Below are 19,984 nucleotides of genomic sequence, written 5' to 3' on the forward strand. Positions count from 1 at the left end.
ATATAAAAACATGACAAAATTGCAAGAATGGTTTATGTAAAAAATTGTAATTTTGGGCCAAACATGTTTGGACTAGCACCAATGGTCAAAAAGTTCCATTTCGTTGTGAGTTTGGTCCATTTTGGTTTGATTGTTTAAAAAATGACAATTTTGCCCTTGTATTTTCTTTTTTTCAATTTTTTTATTACAAAAATTAAAAAGAAAAAGAAAAAGAAAAAAAATACTCTCTCTCTCTCACACACACACACACACTCACTCTCATCCAACAAAAAATAGATATGTGATGTTTTTCCCCAAACACACACACACACACATCAGACTGTCGGATGACCACCTTCACTGCCTACCGGACGACCACCGTCACCGCCCACATGACGACCATTTTCTTGTCAGAATGCCATCGAACCACAGGACCACCGTACGACCACCATTTTCGCGAGATTTGTTCGCCGCTACCACCACCCTTCGCTTACAAGAAACCACTGCCACAACCTCATACTTTCTCTGACGTCCCTTACCAGAAAACACCGTGTACCGGGAACCACAAGCCGCATCTAGAACTAGGGTTTTCATAGCCCCCGCTACTAGGGTTTCAGAGCCGCTGCTACTAGGGTTTTCAGATGCGGTGGTCGTTTGGGAGGGAGGACGACATAAGCCATGACAGTTGAATCCCAACAGATCTTGAACTTTTCGTTTGCTTTGCCACTCAAAATTGTTGCCTGAATTGCATCTTCATAAGCCGCCACAAGTGTCTTGAAACCTTAGCAGGAGGTCGAAGGTGGTGGCGGTTAGGGTTTGGACTTGTTCGCCCTCGTTCCAACAGCCACCGTTGCCTATGCAAACCCTAACTTTGTCTCTCTCTTTCTCCAACAATGATGCCTTCTAGTTAGATATTGAAGATGAAAACCCTAGTTCCGGATGAGAAGGGTAACGACGCTAGGGTTTCGTAAAAGTAGCGTTTAAAACAGATTGGAGATGGCGGTGTGGGAATCAGATCAAATTCAAAGGTTGTGTGGTCGTGGTAGCGGCAAGGAGAAACATGATGGTTGTATGGAAGACAAATAGAAGTGATTCTAGTCCACCAAAGATGAAGAGGGCGACGGAGAGTGGTGACGGCGGCGGTGATGGCAGATGGTGGTAGCAGATAGGGTGTTTTGAGTGTGTGTGCTTTCCTGAGAGTGGTGATAGGAGAGGAGATGAGAGGTTCCACTGGTGAGTGAGTGAGAGTGTGTGTGTGTGTGTGTGTGTGTGAGGGGGGAGAAGAGAGTGTGTGAGTGAGAGAGAGAGAGAGAAAGAGGTTTTTTTTCTTTTTTCATTTATGTAATAAAAAAAATTATTAAAACAAAATACAAAGGGCAAAATTGTCATTTAAAATCAAAATGGACAAAACTCGCAACAAAATGGAAAATTTTGGACCATTGGTGCTAGTCCAAACCTATTTGGCCCAAAGTGACAATTTTCGACATACCATAGAGATAATTCTTGCAATTTTTTCTAAACACACATACACAAACACACACACACACACACACACATATATATATATATATATATATATATATATATATATATATATATATGAGTAGGATCAAATGAGAACACCTAAAAGGTTGAGAACGCAAGAACATTGTGAACCAATCATCATATAAGGGCATAGCAGGAATTTTACAATATAATCATCATATAAGGGCATAGTATAGATATGTGGGACCATTCCCACCACCATTAGTGCCAACGATGACCACCAGCAACCAGTAGCCACCGATAACCACTAGCAACCCTCGACAACCACTAGCAACCATTAGTGGTAACCACCACAAACCACATGTGACCATCTTCGCTAACCACCGCCACCATCTCCGGCAACCACCTGTGGCCATCGGAAACCACTAGAGATTAGTAAAAATCAGATCCACCACCACACTCAAGTAACAAACCTAGCCGCTAGCACCACATGTGTCATCAAACCACCGTTAATGCCTTCGAATACCAACATCAGATCTATAGAAGAACACCATCTCTTCCATCAAACACCATCACCACAACCTCTGTCGTCAAACACCACCATCACTTCCACCAAACACTACCATTACCAAATCAAACCGGAATCAAAATAAAAAACAAACTCAGATCAAAGGTTTTAGATCTTAAAAACATGATGAAGTGTCCAGTGGTTTCAGATCGAGGCGTAAAGGGGTAAGTGGAGGACTCATTGTTGTGCATGCGAAGAAGAACAACAGATTTGTTGTCAGTTGATGGGGTCAATGGTGTTTGTAGCGTAGAGGGCTGAGCTTCCAGTGGGCGATGTGTGAAGGCGGAGAAGAACAACGAAGTTGCAAGTTTCTGACGTCAATTGCAGATTTCCGACGATTTTATGGTTGTAAGTTTCCAATAATGGTGCTTACCAATAACCATCACTAGCCACCGGAAACCACAATCGAAAATCTTCGATGATGGAAGATCAATAACTCAATAGGGGAAGACAACATTGGTTGATTCAATGGTGGTAAGCATTATGAACTCGTCGACCTCTTCCAGTATTCAGAAGACCGAGAAAAACCCTAGTCAACTCGTCGAGTTAGCAGAACAACTCGTCGGGTTCCTATAGTATCCAGAAAGCGGGAAAACCCGAACCAACTCGTTGAGTTTTCCTAGTCTTAACATATTCAGCCCCTTCCAGTCAAATCTAAAACCCCAAACTATAGATCTGGTCCCCTAGGGTTGAGATACCACATAAAGTTGCTAACTTTAAGTCCATGCATGGCATCAAGAGAGCTAAAACACTCAAACACGGCTTATCAAGGGACTTAGAGCATGAAGGAGGGCCAAGACTTGATAAAGTTCGAAACTTTAAGTCCATGGAGGCAATGAGATGTCCAGATCTGAAACCATAGCTTCATAACATGCCTAAATCCAAGAATGGTCCCAAAATAAGCCAATAATGGCTATAAACTTTCAAAAGAAGAGATCTAGCAAAGGGATGATCAAGATATCGACTTTATACCTCCAAGTGGTTGCAACAACAATGAAAATCCCAGATCTAAAGCTTCTCCTTTCAACTATGCACCACCAACTTCAAACTCTTTCCAGAAAAGCACCAAGAACACTCTTTAGACTCACACACACTCCAAATGGGGGAAGAGGCACGATTTAGGGTTTCTCTGGACTGAGGGGACGATGAGGGAGGCTAGCAATGGGTCATAAGGTCTTTAAATAGGGTGCATGTGACATCCCCAATTTTCACGGCCAGAAAAGACCGATTTTGTTTATGCTTTATAAAAATCAGAGTACTTCATTTCATAAAAAGGTTGCGGAATTTGTTCCCAGAAAAACATGGTAAATACGTTATCAAAACATTTTCGAAGAAACGTATTTATTTCATTTTGAAACATTTGGGATGTCATCGTTAATACATAAACATAAGCATAAACAGAACTTACAATTATTTACACTAGTTATCTACATCTCTTTAAATCTCTCAGTGTAATGTCACTTCATATCGTCACCTGTGATATAAATAAACTGAGTGGGTCAGGTTGGGAAACCTGGTGAGTACATAGGGTTTTCAACTCACAATAATATAATTATTATGTTCAATCATCAAACAATTAACCCAATTACCTATCCCTATTATTTTCTTTACTCTTAAGGATTTAACCTAAGAGTCATCTATCCTGCATTCGTTTATTCCAAAATCCCTTACTTCCAAGGTTATAGGACTGGCACTAAATCCATAGCTGCCGACATTCATTCGTAAAGCACTAAATCCATAGCTGCTATATCCTACTCATCGGGTACTAAATCCATAGCTACCAGTGTTCAATAGGTACTAAGTCCATAGCTACCAATTCCTAACAGGTACTAAATCCATAGCTACCAGCGTCTAACTAATAGGTACTAAGTCCATAGCTACCAATTCCTAACAGGTACTAAATCCATAGCTACCAACGTCTAATAGGTACTAAGTCCATAGCTACCGGTGTTTGTCCCATAGGCACTAAGTCTATAGCTGCCAATGTATACTCACGTCATCTTCTATCTCTCATCATTCGTCTACCCATCTCATACCCAACATATTTGTATATATCAAATACGTATACAGTTTAAATCCTTTAAACATGTATAAAACGTTCATCCAGCATAGACAGCAAGTATTCAGATAATATGCACACATAGCACGTAGTTTATATAAAATACTTCATATCTATGTGTAAGATGAAAGGGACTGTGCACTCACATGAGTAGGTGGTGACTCGGCGCTTGGACAGCACTTCGTTACTCTTAACACACTTTTCCTTCGGCAAAACCTAGTATCATTGCCACTAGGGTTTAGTCTAATATTCACCGCGACTAATTAGTAGTCTAGCTATTATTACTATTATATAAGCGTTAAAAGATACTTATATAACCCATAATAATAGCCCAAGTACTTATTATAAGGTCATAATAACATTACTATATTAAAACATAAGCTAAACTAAAGATAGGATAGGTACAGCTCACTTACAGCGGGTTTTTCTCGAAAACCGGGCTTCGCTGGAGCAGCGTTCCCGAGCCGAAAGGCTCTTTTCTCGGGACTCCGGGAGCCTCGGGGCTTCCTTTGGGTGCTAGGGGGTTTACCTAGGCTTTTAGGGGGGTTAGGGGGGCTAGAGAGAGAGTCTAGAGAGAGAAAGAATAGTTTAGGAAGGTATGAAGAATGAGGGAACCCGACACCTCTATTTATAGGGGTGCTGACTGACCTACTCGCCGAGTAGGAGGGCCTACTCACTGAGTTGTTGCATGTGGCAAACTTCTGGTGGTGCCACGTGTCCAATTCTAGTGGTGCCACGTCACCCTTATCGCGTATCAACCTTCAAACTTAGAAAAATCATAACTCTCGCATACGAGCTCCGTTTTTGATGTTCTTTATATCCACGCGTAGGTAAAATCAATATCTACAACTTTCATTTAGACTCCGTCGGCTAATTCTTGACCGATCTTAAATTTAACAGTAGGAGGCGTTTAGACTGTTAAATGACCGCGAAGAATTCGTAACTCCTTCATACGAACTCCGTTTTCGTCCATCTTTTTACCGTTAAGTTCCTATTAATGAGATCTTCAACTCTCATTTAGGTCGCGTAAGCCAAAAACCGCTCGAACTAAAATTCGAGTTTCGGGTCGTGCACTGCTAAGCCGAATCTTAGAAAAATCATAACTTCCTCATACGAAGTCAGATTTGGGCGTTCTTTTTATCGACGCTCTTAGTTTAACATATTCTACAACTTTTGTTTAGATTGCTAAGGCTAAATCTCGCTCTATCGTAAATTCACTATTTACGCTTCCCGGTGCCGTGCCGGTTTTGCCGTAAAACTTCGACGAGCCATAACTTCTTCGTTATAACTCGGATTTCGGCGTTCTTTATATGCACGGAAACCTTGAGACATATTCTACAACTTGGTTAAGATTATTTATTCTAAAAAAAAATCTTTTGTCGAAAAGTCGTTTTCAACCCCTATTGCCTCTAATTTGACTAGCCCGGATTTGCAGGCGTTACAGTGCAAAACCCTGAAAATTAGGGTTTCATGTTCAGCCTTCAACTCGTCGATTTGGGGCCTTCCAACTCGTCGAGTAGACCTTGAAAAATACGCGGCCAATATATCTCAACACGACGAGTTGGTACCTCCCAACTCGTCGAATTGCCCTGAAAATATACATATATAAAGCTTTAAATTCATACCTGAAGTTTGGGATGTTACATAATGGATCCCTACTTGTTTATGAGAACTGTTTCGTATGATTTTGGTTACCAATGATAGAGTTGGTAGTAGTTCTCTTAGATGACGATGGTTGCGCGCTTGAGCCGAAAGGAATTTAGATTCGACGTGAGGGTATGATTTATACATTGGCATGCTCGTCGGAGCGGTAGGTTAGTGATAATCTGTCATGAAGTCAAGTGTGCAACAGGAGCCCTTTTGGGCCTGGTTTTCCTGACTTGGTATTAGAGAAGTAGTTGTGGACAGTGTGTTTCAATTTCTCGCTTCGTGATGGGTCAATAGCTAATATTTTACTAAGTTTTTTTTATTAATATAGGAAAGACAATTTAAACAAATTATTCAAGATAGCAAGATATTTACATTTATTTAACCATAATCATAATAGCAATGTACCTGTCTTTATGATAATAATATTAATATACAACTCATAACAAAAACACGTTTGTATATCAATTACACAACATTCTTGCAATTGTTTATGTAAAATACCAACGTCTTTACCAAGTTGAGCTTTAGAGTTTAGATTAAAAAAGATAATGTTAATACCCAATGAAAATATCATGATTAAATTATATGTCCGCCATTTATAGCATATCGTAAATTAATTTTGAAGTTTGGGAACCATTTATAGGATCTTGTAAATTAATTTTGAAATTTAGAAAAAATAAACGTATGTTTGTTATTCAACCCAACGAGCCAACACACATAAGTCGATAAAAATATAAGAATACAAATATAATACAACTAGTGGGGGTCGGTAGGATCATAGATTGCATTTCTTAATGAACGTTTATAACTTTGGTACAAACATAGATTGCATTACAAGATTAATTAGTGAATAATAATAATAATAATAATAATAATAATAATAAAGATTGAATATAAGAAATTATTAACCGAAGTAAAAGGATAAATGTTATTTTAAGGGGACAAAATATGTATGAACAAAACAGAATCAATAAGAGGTTGTGAAAGAATTAGCGGTTGGAGAAAATAAGAAAAGAAGTCTCCTCCAGTAACAATTAACAATGACGATTGAATGAAGGTATTCAAGAGCAATAACCTGTAATATGTTTTAATATGAAAACAGATATGATGATAACTTACTTAAATCTTTAAAATATTTAAAAAAATGAAAAAGACTAGCGAGTTAATGGGGTAAGCCCATTTTGTGGCTTTCTCTATTAAGTAGTTATATTTGCATTAGGTCAAATTGAAACACACACACACATATATATATATATATATATATATATATATATATATATATATATATATATATATATATATATATATATATATATATATATATATATATATATAGCAGCCGATACAATTTATTAATCGGCGGTGGCATGAGTTATGCTCGGTGATGGAGATGGCGAGAAAGTTTCGTCGACTTTAGAGATGAAATTGAGAGAAGAATGAGAGTGATATGAAATAATAAATCGGACGGTGGCAGATTGGCAGTGGAGGGGCTAAATGACCATAGGAGAGCCACGGAAAGAAGATGAATATGAGGAAATGCCAGAGAAGTTTGTTTGGTTCTTGAAGGTAAAAGGAGATGAGGTTGTCATCGACGTACTCTCCAGACGAGGGCTAGAGAGAGAGAGAGAGAGAAGCATGTGAAGATAGCCATTAACGAGGGCTAGAGAAGATTGCTCACGTTAATCTCCAAAGAACGAATCCATCTAACGATTTCACTGTTCACCGGCTGAATACTTGTCACTGTTCACATGAGTTCTTAGAATTTATTATATCATAATTAATACATTACTGAAGTCTTTACAAATATATGATTTTTTAAATATAACAATAACTTTGTTGTTAAATTTGATGTAATAATTTGTATATACTAAATTGATATGATATATTGATTATTTTGAATTATATGATAATACATACATTTATTATAACTTCATAATCTCAATCGTTTGAATGACTTCTACCCGCGAGTTACACATGAATAAAATTAAATATAATATATGATTTGATGTTATTTATAGTTGTTTTTATTGTTAATTAATTTTTTAAAATTTATTTGCTTAATATTTTAATTTCTATAATTATAATTATTTAAAACATCAAACATTGTTTTTTTATTTTAAAGCTAACAATATAATCATTTATATAGAGATGTTTTTAACTATTGTTATTGTAAGTTATTTTAAGCTACTTATTTGGAAACTTTTAACGATTATAAAAATATATTTAAGAAATATTTTAGTTAAATTGAAATTATAATTTAGTTTTTGCTTTTATCACTATAATTTATCATTTTTAACTATTTACAAAATATTCTTTAGTTTTTTTAAATGGAACTGAAATTTATATTTGAGTTGACATTGTAATGCGCAGAAACACCTATATAGTTGAAGTCTTTACAAATATATATTTTTTAAAATATAACACTAACGTTGTTGTTAACATTGATATAATAATTCGTATATTAATTTGATATAATATATTGATTATTTTGAATTATGTGACATCCCCATTTTTACGGCCAGAAAAGACCGATTTGTTTATGCTTTGTTTTATAAAATCAGAGTAATATTTTAAAGAAAATGGTTGCGGAATTTGTTCCCAAAACAAGATAAGATAATAACTTATCAAAACATTTCTCAAAGAGAATGTATTTTCATTTAATGATAAAACCTCGGGATGTCATGTTCCGATACAGACATATAAGCATAAACAGAACTTACATTTAATTACACAATTGATTTATATCTCCTTTAAATCTCTCTGTGAAATATGTCTTCGTATTAATACCTGTGATACAAAGAAAACTGAGTGGGTCAGGCTTGGGAGTCTGGTGAGCATATAGGGTTTTCATCCCACAATGTTATATCATATATTTATAAATATAGTACATTCAAACTTGTACAATTTCACCATATAAAGGCAACTCTTATCCCACCCCATCGATCCTCACAACGACACGATCTAAACTCTCGTATCTAAAATTTTCCTCTTTACCTGATCCCTACTCGCGGATCTAAAACTAACATTTTTCACCTGATCCATACTTACGGATCTAAAACTACCTGATCCATACTCACGGATCTAAAACTAACCTCCTGATCTGATCCATACTCCCGGATCAATAATTGTACCCAATCCATACTCCCGGAATAAGGACAATTACATATACCCTAATCCTGATCTGATCCATACTCCCGGATCAATAACTGTACCCAATCCATACTCCCGGACTAGGGACAATTAACTTAATCTTAATCCATACTCCCGGACTAATAACAAGTTTTATCTCTTTACCTGATCCATACTCCCGGATCTAAAACTAACCTCTTGGTCTAATCCATACTCGCTGAATAACTAGATCAACAACAACAACATCGGGGCCTCTCATCTGTTTATCACACATCAACTATCTACCCATGTTCTACCCACCATATTAGTAGATAAAAATATATATTTTTATACATAGTTTAAAACCTGTATAACATTCTCATTCAATACCTATTCCACATAACAGATGAGGCATACCCACATAACACGTATTTCATAGAGAATAAATCAGATCTATGAGATAGAAGAAAGTGAATATACATTCACGCATATAACAACAAAATATACACATAACACGTATTTTATACTAAATACTTAATAATTATGCGTTAGAAGAAAGTAACCACACACTCACTTGATTAGAAGATGATCGGACAGCACTACGACTTGTAGAAGTAGTATTCTTCAACAGATCTGGAAGATCTTTACAAAAACCGGACTCCTCGCGGGCAGAGCTTCGGCTCGGGAATCGCCCTTCTCGGGATCTCCGGGGCCTCGGGACTTGCTTCGGGGCTCGGGAATGATACCGGGGCTTGGGATGTTTCTTGCACGAAAAACGATGCAAAAACACGAGAAAACGGGAAGAAATAAGCAAACTACTCGGCTGCCCTCGACACCCTTTTATAGGGGCTGGAAGGCCGATTTACACGGGGCGTAATCTTAGGTTACGCGGGGCGTAACCTGGATAGGATCGCTGACTCCCCCATGGATAATATCGGCCAATATATATTTAAATTAAATATCGAAAATATTTAATAAACTTCAAAAATTCATATCTTCCTCATACGAACTCCGTTTTTGACGTTCTTTATATCCCCGCATAGGTGAGACTACACTCTACAACTTTCGTTTAGACTCCGTCGGCTAATTTTGAATTTATTTTTATTATTTATTTTTAGTAGGCCGGGACAGGAAAACTCCGTTATAAAATCATAACTTCGTCATCCGACGTCCGTTTTCGCCTATCTTTTTATCGTTTTACTACAATTAATGAGATCTTCAATCCTCATTTAGATTGTTTCGACTAAAAACCGTTCGGTCTCAAATCGAGCATTCGGGCTGCATACCGCTAAGTCGAAACTTCGAAAAATCATAACTTACTCATACGAAGTCAGATTTGGGCGTTCTTTTTATGCACGCTCATGGTTTAACGTATTCTACGACTTTCACTTAGATTGCTAAGGCTAAATATCGCTCTAACGTAAATTCACTTTTTACGTCGCGCTGTGTCGTGCCGGTTCTGTCGCGAAACTTCGACAGGTCATAACTTCTTCGTTATAACTCGGATTTCAGCGTTCTTTATATGTACGAAATCCTTGTAACATATACTACAACTTAGTCAAGATTATTCCTTCAAAATAATCTTCCATCAAAAAGTCATTTTTGACGCCTATCGTCTCTAAATTGACTAGCCCTGATCTACGGGCGTTACAATTATCTCCCCCTTAGGATGATTACCTCCCGGGATCATCAACGAAAATAGAACTTGTATAATAATTCCATACGCTATCTCTTCATCCTAGTTAATAACCGTAACCTCTATGTTTCCTCAATAGAGTATTTAACTCTATGGCTTTCTTGACCGCAAACGATGCCCAATCTTGCATCTGCTTATCGTACTATGTTGTACTTTCAATCGTAACCTTCAAGTTACCAAATAAGTCCTCATTGTGGACTCCTTCTTCTTCTCAAGATAAATACTTTCCTTTATCTATTGTAACAAACCGATGGGTCGTACTCTACTGACCTCTCATCGAATGATGAAATGCTTAGACTCAGGTCTCTTAGAGTTAAATTCCAAAATGGAATATACCTTCCTTCATATTCTAATGTGATATAATCACATTTCAGCATGTAGCATTTCTACCTACAACTTCTTTTAACAACGAGCGCGACACTATTAATCGCATTAACTTCAACCTTCTGACTTAAGTCAGATGTTACATCTAACTTGGTCCTCTAGACCACGTAACATACTCCTCGTAGTCGAACTCAAATTTAAACATGACCACTAGGGTCGGAACAAGAACCATCTTACTAGTCATTACCGAAACAATGGTAATGACATACCAGAATAAAATGGAATCAATCACTAGCTTCTTGGTAACCTTGTGACTTTCCCTGATCCAAGTGCGAGTCCTATGCTTCCGGTAGTATATGCATCTACTATCTTTCACACCTACTCATACTCGTCCCAAGTATAGTCCCGCAGTCGACCAAGTCACCATACAAGAAAATCACAAAACAGTTTAACACATGCGAATGTGTCCAAGTAATCATAAAAAATTTCCCTAGACTCTACTAGGACTTCTTCATTGCTCAATCTTCAATCATCAACTCTATTTCAACTCGATTAGTGATGAAAATACCAGACGACGAGACAACTTCAAGAATTTCATCAATCGTTCCATCATCCTGCCAATCGAAGGTGTACTTTAGACGTACCGTATTCCTGTAAACGTACTTTTATTTCATAATACATACTCTAAACGATAGATACCACTCTTACGATATCTTCCGATAGGTGTCATTCACTATCATAAGCCTTCTTTATTTCCTCCATTTACTCAATTCTCTACAAGTCTTCACCATGACCTTTTGTACATCCAAGCAGACATTCGGTGTACCAACAGGAATTTAAGATAAGAAAGCTTCATTTACGATAAACGTATAAATCTCCTTATCCCTCCTAAACGTTTACATGCTAGTTCTAATATCGTAGTCATACGCTTAGAATCCTAAACACATAAGGTTTCCAGATCTGGTCGGCAACAGAACATAGATCCGAACAAATAATAGCATCAATATAGCTATCACACAAAACATTTAGCACATAGAAGCATTTTAGGCATCACTCCTAAAATAAACTAGTGCTTGTGTCAATTTAGGTGTACTACCTAACATATTTTAGACACACTCATCGCAATCATTACTTAGCATTCTAAGTTTAAGTCTAGAAATTTCCTACAAATTCCTAGTTCACTTAAACTAATGCTCTGATACCAATAGTGACATCCCCATTTTTACGGCCAGAAAAGACCGATTTGTTTATGCTTTGTTTTATATAATCAGAGTAATCTTTTAAAGAAAATGGTTGCGGAATTTGTTCCCAAAACAAGATAAGATAATAACTTATCAAAACATTTCTCAAAGAGAATGTATTTTCATTTAATGATAAAACCTCGGGATGTCATGTTCCGATACAGACATATAATCATAAACAGAACTTACATTTAATTACACAATTGATTTATATCTCCTTTAAATCTCTCTGTGAAATATGTCTTCGTATTAATACCTGTGATACAAAGAAAACTGAGTGGGTCAGGCTTGGGAGTCTGGTGAGCATATAGGGTTTTCATCCCACAATGTTATATCATATATTTATAAATATAGTACATTCAAACTTGTACAATTTCACCATATAAAGGCAACTCTTATCCCACCCCATCGATCCTCACAACGACACGATCTAAACTCTCGTATCTAAAATTTTCCTCTTTACCTGATCCCTACTCGCGGATCTAAAACTAACATTTTTCACCTGATCCATACTCACGGATCTAAAACTACCTGATCCATACTCACGGATCTAAAACTAACCTCCTGATCTGATCCATACTCCCGGATCAATAATTGTACACAATCCATACTCCCGGAATAAGGACAATTACATATACCCTAATCCTGATCTGATCCATACTCCCGGATCAATAACTGTACCCAATCCATACTCCCGGACTAGGGACAATTAACTTAATCTTAATCCATACTCCCGGACTAATAACAAGTTTTATCTCTTTACCTGATCCATACTCCCGGATCTAAAACTAACCTCTTGGTCTAATCCATACTCGCTGAATAACTAGATCAACAACAACAACATCGGGGCCTCTCATCTGTTTATCACACATCAACTATCTACCCATGTTCTACCCAACATATTAGTAGATAAAAATATATATTTTTATACATAGTTTAAAACGTGTATAACATTCTCATTCAGTACCCATTGTAGAAGTAGTATTCTTCAGCAGATCTGGAACATCTTTACAAAAACCGGACTCCTCGCGGGCAGAGCTTCGGCTCGGGAATCGCCCTTCTCGGGATCTCCGGGGCCTCAGGACTTGCTTCGGGGCTCGGGAATGATACTGGGGCTTGGGAGTTTTCTTGCACGAAAAACGATGCAAAAACGCGAGAAAACGGGAAGAAATAAGCAAACTACTCGGCTGCCCTCGACACCCTTTTATAGGGGCTGGAAGGCCGATTTACGCGGGGCGTAATCTTAGGTTACGCGGGGCGTAACCTGGATAGGATCGCGGACTCCCCCCATGGATAATATCGGCCAATATATATTTAAATTAAATATCGAAAATATTTAATAAACTTCAAAAATTCATATCTTCCTCATACGAACTCCGTTTTTGACGTTCTTTATATCCCCGCATAGGTGAGACTACGCTCTACAACTTTCGTTTAGACTCCGTCGGCTAATTTTGAATTTATTTTTATTATTTATTTTTAGTAGGCCGGGACAGGAAAACTCCGTTATAAAATCATAACTTCGTCATCCGACGTCCGTTTTTGCCTATCTTTTTATCGTTTTACTACAATTAATGAGATCTTCAATCCTCATTTAGATTGTTTCGACTAAAAACCGTTCGGTCTCAAATCGAGCATTCGGGCTGCATACCGCTAAGTCGAAACTTCAAAAAATCATAACTTACTCATACGAAGTCAGATTTGGGCGTTCTTTTTATGCACGCTCATGGTTTAACGTATTCTACGACTTTCATTTAGATTGCTAAGGCTAAATATCGCTCTAACGTAAATTCACTTTTTACGTCGCGCTGTGTCGTGCCGGTTCTGTCGCGAAACTTCAACAGGTCATAACTTCTTCGTTATAACTCGGATTTCAGCGTTCTTTATATGTACGAAATCCTTGTAACATATACTACAACTTAGTCAAGATTATACCTTCAAAATAATCTTCCATCAAAAAGTCATTTTTGACGCCTATCGTCTCTAAATTGACTAGCCCTGATCTACGGGCGTTACAATTAAAGTAGGTTAGATCTGATCCCACATCGGCTGGGAAGGAGAACTAAGCATTCCTTATAAGGGGTGTGGATACCTTCCCTATCACAACGCGTTTTAAATCCGTGATGTAACGACCCGTCTTCGGTATGATGATTCCATAGTATTTAATTAGAAGTTTGCAAGAGGGACTCGGCGAGTTCATAGCCTGACTCGCCGAGTAGGGACGGGATTTCGAGCACGTGTTAGTCGGAGACTCGGTGAGTCCATATTCGGGACTCGGCGAGTCTGCCTGCCTGGTAGAAACCCTAAATCCCCGGGTTGCTCACTACTTAATCCACCTTATAGCCCCCATTCTCGCCTCCTTCACCCTGAGAAAGCTGTGAGAAAACCCTAATCCATCCTTGAGTGATCTAAGTGTTCTTGTGTTAAATTGTGAAGGCTTGAAGAAGGAGAAGAAGAAAGGAGCAAGGAGAAGAGGAGTAGAGCAAAGATCCAAGGGCAAATCAGAGTTCTTTGAGGTATTCTTCGGATTCCCTCCTGTTTTATGCTTTAAACCTCCATTAGAACTCTTCTAGATCTAGTTTGATGCTTTTCTCAAGCCTTATGATTGTATGGATACCCTAATAGGTCGAGATATCCTTAGATCTGTTCATTTAGGAGCTGTAGAACCCAGTGTTGGATTAGTGTCTAAGTCCATAACTATTTTGGTATGTACTTGACCCGATTATGAGCATGGTCCTTTCGGGTTGCCTTCACCATTGCAATATGTAGGATGAATTAAGGAGAGTGAGGTTTAAATATGATTTATAAATGTATTATGAGAATAATATATTAAAGGAGAAATCATATTGTTTAATTAATATTAGTCAAGAATTAATTGATAATTAATTTTGTGGCTAAAAGAGATTAATTAAATTCAGGGGACTGGACTGCAATTATTGGATACCTGAGCTATTGGGCTAAGGAATGCTAAAGGAACAAGGGGTGAACGAAATTATGATGGAAGCCCATCATATTTTCGTCCATGGCCTTATCCAGAAGGTTCCATGGGCTGCTTAGAGTTTAAGCTGTCCATTAGGGTTTTGACTGAAACCCTAGCAGCCTACACAAGTATATAAAGGACCCCTTAGGCTCCAAAAACGTGGACAACTGATTCTCTAGGGTTTCCAGCCGTTTTTTGGTGCCTCCCCTCTCTTCTCCTCTTCATCCAAGTTGCATAAGGTGTTTGTGACTCCATTAGAGGTGCAGCACTTGAGGCAATAAGCTTTTGAAGCCAATTCAAGCAAGGAATTGATTGTTATTGCTATATAACAATCAAAGGTAATTCTATAAACCCTAATTCAGTTTATAATATGCTAGATCTAAGGTTATTAGTCTTGGATTCATTGCATGTACAATAGAGAAACCTAGATCCAAGCATTAGGGTTTGTATGAGCACATAGGATTGTTCTTATGCCTAAAACCCATTAGTGGTATCAGAGACTTGATTGGTTTCAGTTGTATGTGATGCTTAACTATTTTATTTACTGAAAAATTGATTTTTGGCCTCTGCCCGACCTGACTCAGCGAGTCAGTGGATGAACTCGGCGAGTCTGTCCCTGACTCGGCGAGTCCAGGGGTCAGACAGAGGGAATTTCGGGTTTTTGCTGCTGTTTTGTCTTGGATTTGATGCCTAATCCGATTTTTGTCTTAAATTAGTGATTATCCTTGCCAAAACAATAGATAATTTCAAATCTTTTAAATATTAGTTGTTTATATGATAAATATGGATTATTTCAAATTATTTGGTAATTATCTAGTGACTAAAATAAGATTAGGTCAAATATAGATAATTGTAAAATTAATTGTTTAATTTGAATTATTTGTTGTTTGATCCCTAATGTTTTGAAATGTTTCAAAACTTGCCCTCAAGTTTTGGAATTTAAAATTTGATTAAAAGTTTAATTTTTGAAATGTTAAATTCTAAAACCCTAGTAATTTGAAAAAGTTCAAATCTCACCCTTATGGTTTTATTAATTAATTAAAGTGTATAATTAAAAGTAATTTAATAAACCCATAAAGTTTTGGTTTACATTTAATTAAATTAAAAGTATAATTTTACTAAATTAAACCACGTAGTATTTTAAAAGTGTAAAATACACCCTATACTATATATAACATTAAAATCTATTATTATATATGTATGAGTAAATAGTCAGTCTTACCGTTAGTAGGCCTCATTCACGACGCTGGTCTATAAGGGGTGTTTAAGGAAGTTGCCTATAAAATGGCGATTGAATGGGTATCCACTCTTACCCACCGCACTCTTGACTAGTGGAGGGTCGTTAGCCGAACGGGTAGGATATGACAGAAACCTTCCATTATAAGTATAATGAAGTACAACGTAATTAAATGCTTTTTCAAATTCCCAAATCATAGTTACTTTAGGAAAATGTGAAATTGTATGCTAACCCATGGAATTACACTTCGTACCCTTGTCAAACGTTAGTGGAGCGTGTGTGGTTAACCGGCACACTAATTTGGGGATGACATTGGTGGCGAAGGGTGGCTCGATGCTTATCATAGATCAATGGAGCGTGTGTGGCTAACCGGCACATTGATTAGGTGATTGTAGCATTGGGTGCACCACGTGATTCGTATGGTTATTCACACCTTATTTGTGATCCTCGGCATCCCAGTCACAAATAGTAGGGCATAATCGAGATTAAACATGCCATTGAAAAGTTCAATGAATCTCAAAAGATCTAGGAGTTTCAATTCATTTAAAACTTAAACTTCTTTTTCGTTTTTCATGGTGGAAATTGGTAAATCGTCATTTACCTACCTTCAGATATTCTGCAACTAGATTACGGCGTCCCTCTTCTAGGTTGTAGAGTATTGTGTTGGATCCTAGCTTGATGTTTCATTTGGGTGTTACATCAAGAATTCTAATCAACTTAACTTGAATTTTCTCCCGTTTTGTAGATGTCTACATCTTACAATGGTCTTCCCAAATCCTTTGGAACAAGCCTTCCAAATGAAGATGACATTCCGAGATACGATCGAGGAAATGAGAGTCATGCTTCACTTCCTCCACCTCCTCCAATTATTCTCCCTGACCCACAAGTTCAAAGGCTTGAAAAGTTCAAGCTCACTCAAGCCCTTTTGGCAAGCAAACACAAAGATGGGAAACCTGTGTATGCACACGTCTTAGAGATGAAGTCACACATTGATAGGTTAAGCATGTTGGGTGTCGAGATTTCAAGCGAGTTGGCTGTTGACTGGGTTCTTCAGTCACTTCCTGAATCATATAGTGAGTTCGTTAGAGAGTACTATATGATGGACCACGACGTGACCCTAATTGATCTCACCTATTTGCTTATAGTTGCTGAATCAGCAATGATTTGGCGTGCTGGTCAAGCAAATTTGTCTAGTGAATCAAACTCCCAAACTTCAATGGACACTGGCAACATTGGAAGTCCAGAAAGAACTAAGTCTGTGATTGTCCGATGTGTTGTGCCAAAGGAGTCCATTTGCTTTTATTGCCAAGAGAAGGGGCATTGGAGAGGAAGCTGTCGTAACTACCTGAAAGATCTAAGAGATGGGAGAGTCAAGACGTATGGCTCTACTTCAGGTAAAATCCATTATCTAACTCTTTTGAGTTCCTATTCTAGATTCTTAATACATGATGTGATAAGATTACATTTTGATGTTTTGTAGGATCAAAGAAAAGAGAGGAAGCTTAAGGGAAGAAGTGAGCTGAATCTAATCGTGAAGAAATGGATTTCGATCGCATTACTTGAAGAATGGATTCTTGAGCTACTACTTGGAGTTAGAATAGATTGTTAAGAAATATGTAATGACATAGTTTTTCAATTGAATTGCATTGTAAGGACAAATTTTTCCGCAATAAAATGAATTTTGACTTTATCTTATTTGTTTATCCTTGCAATGAAATATATGAAAAATTGATGTTTGTGTACTTCTATTATTAGCAAAATGGATTTGATTCTTAATTATGTTATTTGTGGAAACGTCAAAAGTTTACCAAATAGGGAGAGTTTCTCATCGCCCAAGTTTCAATTGGACAGAAACTTGGAATCATGCAATGTGTATTGTATGATGAATGAAAAACTTTCACATTTGGGAAACTTAGACTAATTCTTTGGCAAAGTGTCAATTGAAGGACAAGGAGATCAAGTACACAAGGTTGTGCGTTGATCAAGTCCACCACAAAAGTGACAAAGATATTCATCATGATTTACTAAAGTTTAGTAAATATGATTATACTTATAAGATTAAGTGTAATTCTGAGTTGATTGAAAGAGTTTCAATGAATAGTAGAACGAATAAAGAAGAATCAAGTAGGCAGAAAGATAAAAGTTTCTCTTTCCTAAGAAGAAGGGAGAGTACCTTTTATTATGTTTTATGATAAGTCTTAAAGATTAAGAACCATGTCTCAATAGATCCTCTAAGTGAGTCTTAGTGCAATTACATGTCTAAGAAGAGGAATCGAGTATTGTAGAAATGGTTAAATCAATAAGTCAATCATACTTCGTTCCAATATCAAGTCTTAGAGTCAAGATTGTGACATTAAGTGAAAAAGTCTTTAGTAAGTTTATAACACTTAACAAATGTGGAATTTGAAAAAGTTTTCTTATTCTTGCACATTTGAAATTGGTAAGTTGTGCTGTCTTGGATAAGACAAAGACCAACTAGGACCAATTATGTGAAGTGTTTTGTCTTGATAAGAACTACACTAACTCTTGAATATTTGCTTTGTCAAGAAATGTTTCTTGACAAGAGAATCTTATATGTCAAGGAGTCAGTGGGAGTCTTAATGGTCTTGAAAGGTTTCAAGAACAAACCAAGAATAAACCTTATCGATCATCACTAGCACACGACTTGAGGTTTACAACCTATCGTGTTGACATTATTTCTTTGCCATTCCAATTGAGTTAATTGTGTATGTGAGTTCTATGAGTTCTCATTTGAATGCATACTAGCACCTTAGTCGATGGAAAGTACATTGATATGTAAGGACAAAACTACTTGGAAGACATGGTGGGCACTCGTGTTACCACAAGGCAAGAAATCAAGATTAAGAAAGTTCAGTCCATATGAGGTTGAATTTGTCACAAACTTTGGTTTTGGCAAATTCACATGGATAGGAACTCATACACCATAAAATCTAAGTGTCATAAGATTCCCTCCTTCATGAAAATGACTGTGAGGAAATGCTTTCACTAAAAGAGATTTTAAGAAGATAGCGATTATGAAAAATTGTATTCTCAAAATTCGATTATGGTTACGGCATCCCTTTCCATAGTTCGAATTATGAGATTTGGCAATTAGTTTCAACATTTGGAACTTAGTAACATAAGTTCTGAATTGTTTAAACACACATATGAGCTATCTAAGACAAAGGTGTATAAGGTTAAGAAGCCTAGATAAAGGCTTATCGAAGCATCTGGTATTAGAAATATGAATTTCAGAAATTCAATAGGCAGTGTTTTCTGAAAGTTCATTTGTTTTCTGAATACATGTCAAAGCTAGTGGGAGCATAAGTGTTATGCTTATATGATAATAATCATCATGATAGTCGGAGCATAAGTTTTATGCTTGTATGATTATTATGGCGAGTATTGCAAGTTAGCAATATTAATTATAGAAAAACAAAGATTCAATTTGCAAAGTTGGATGGGTTGAAAAGTTGTTTTAATATAATTAAGGGAGAGAATATTATACTTCGTTTCAAAATCTAAAGCTTAGATTAAGATTTTTAATAGTTTCAGTCAAAGGATACATTGTGAGTTCTTAAAATTCGATTATGATTACGGCATCCCTCTTCATAGTTCGAATTATGAGAACATGACACATAAAATATTATGGCAAAA

Source organism: Lactuca serriola, chromosome 1 (genome assembly GCF_051521515.1).
Source record: "Lactuca serriola cultivar US96UC23 chromosome 1, Lser_US96UC23_V15, whole genome shotgun sequence".
Classification (NCBI taxonomy): domain Eukaryota; kingdom Viridiplantae; phylum Streptophyta; class Magnoliopsida; order Asterales; family Asteraceae; genus Lactuca; species Lactuca serriola.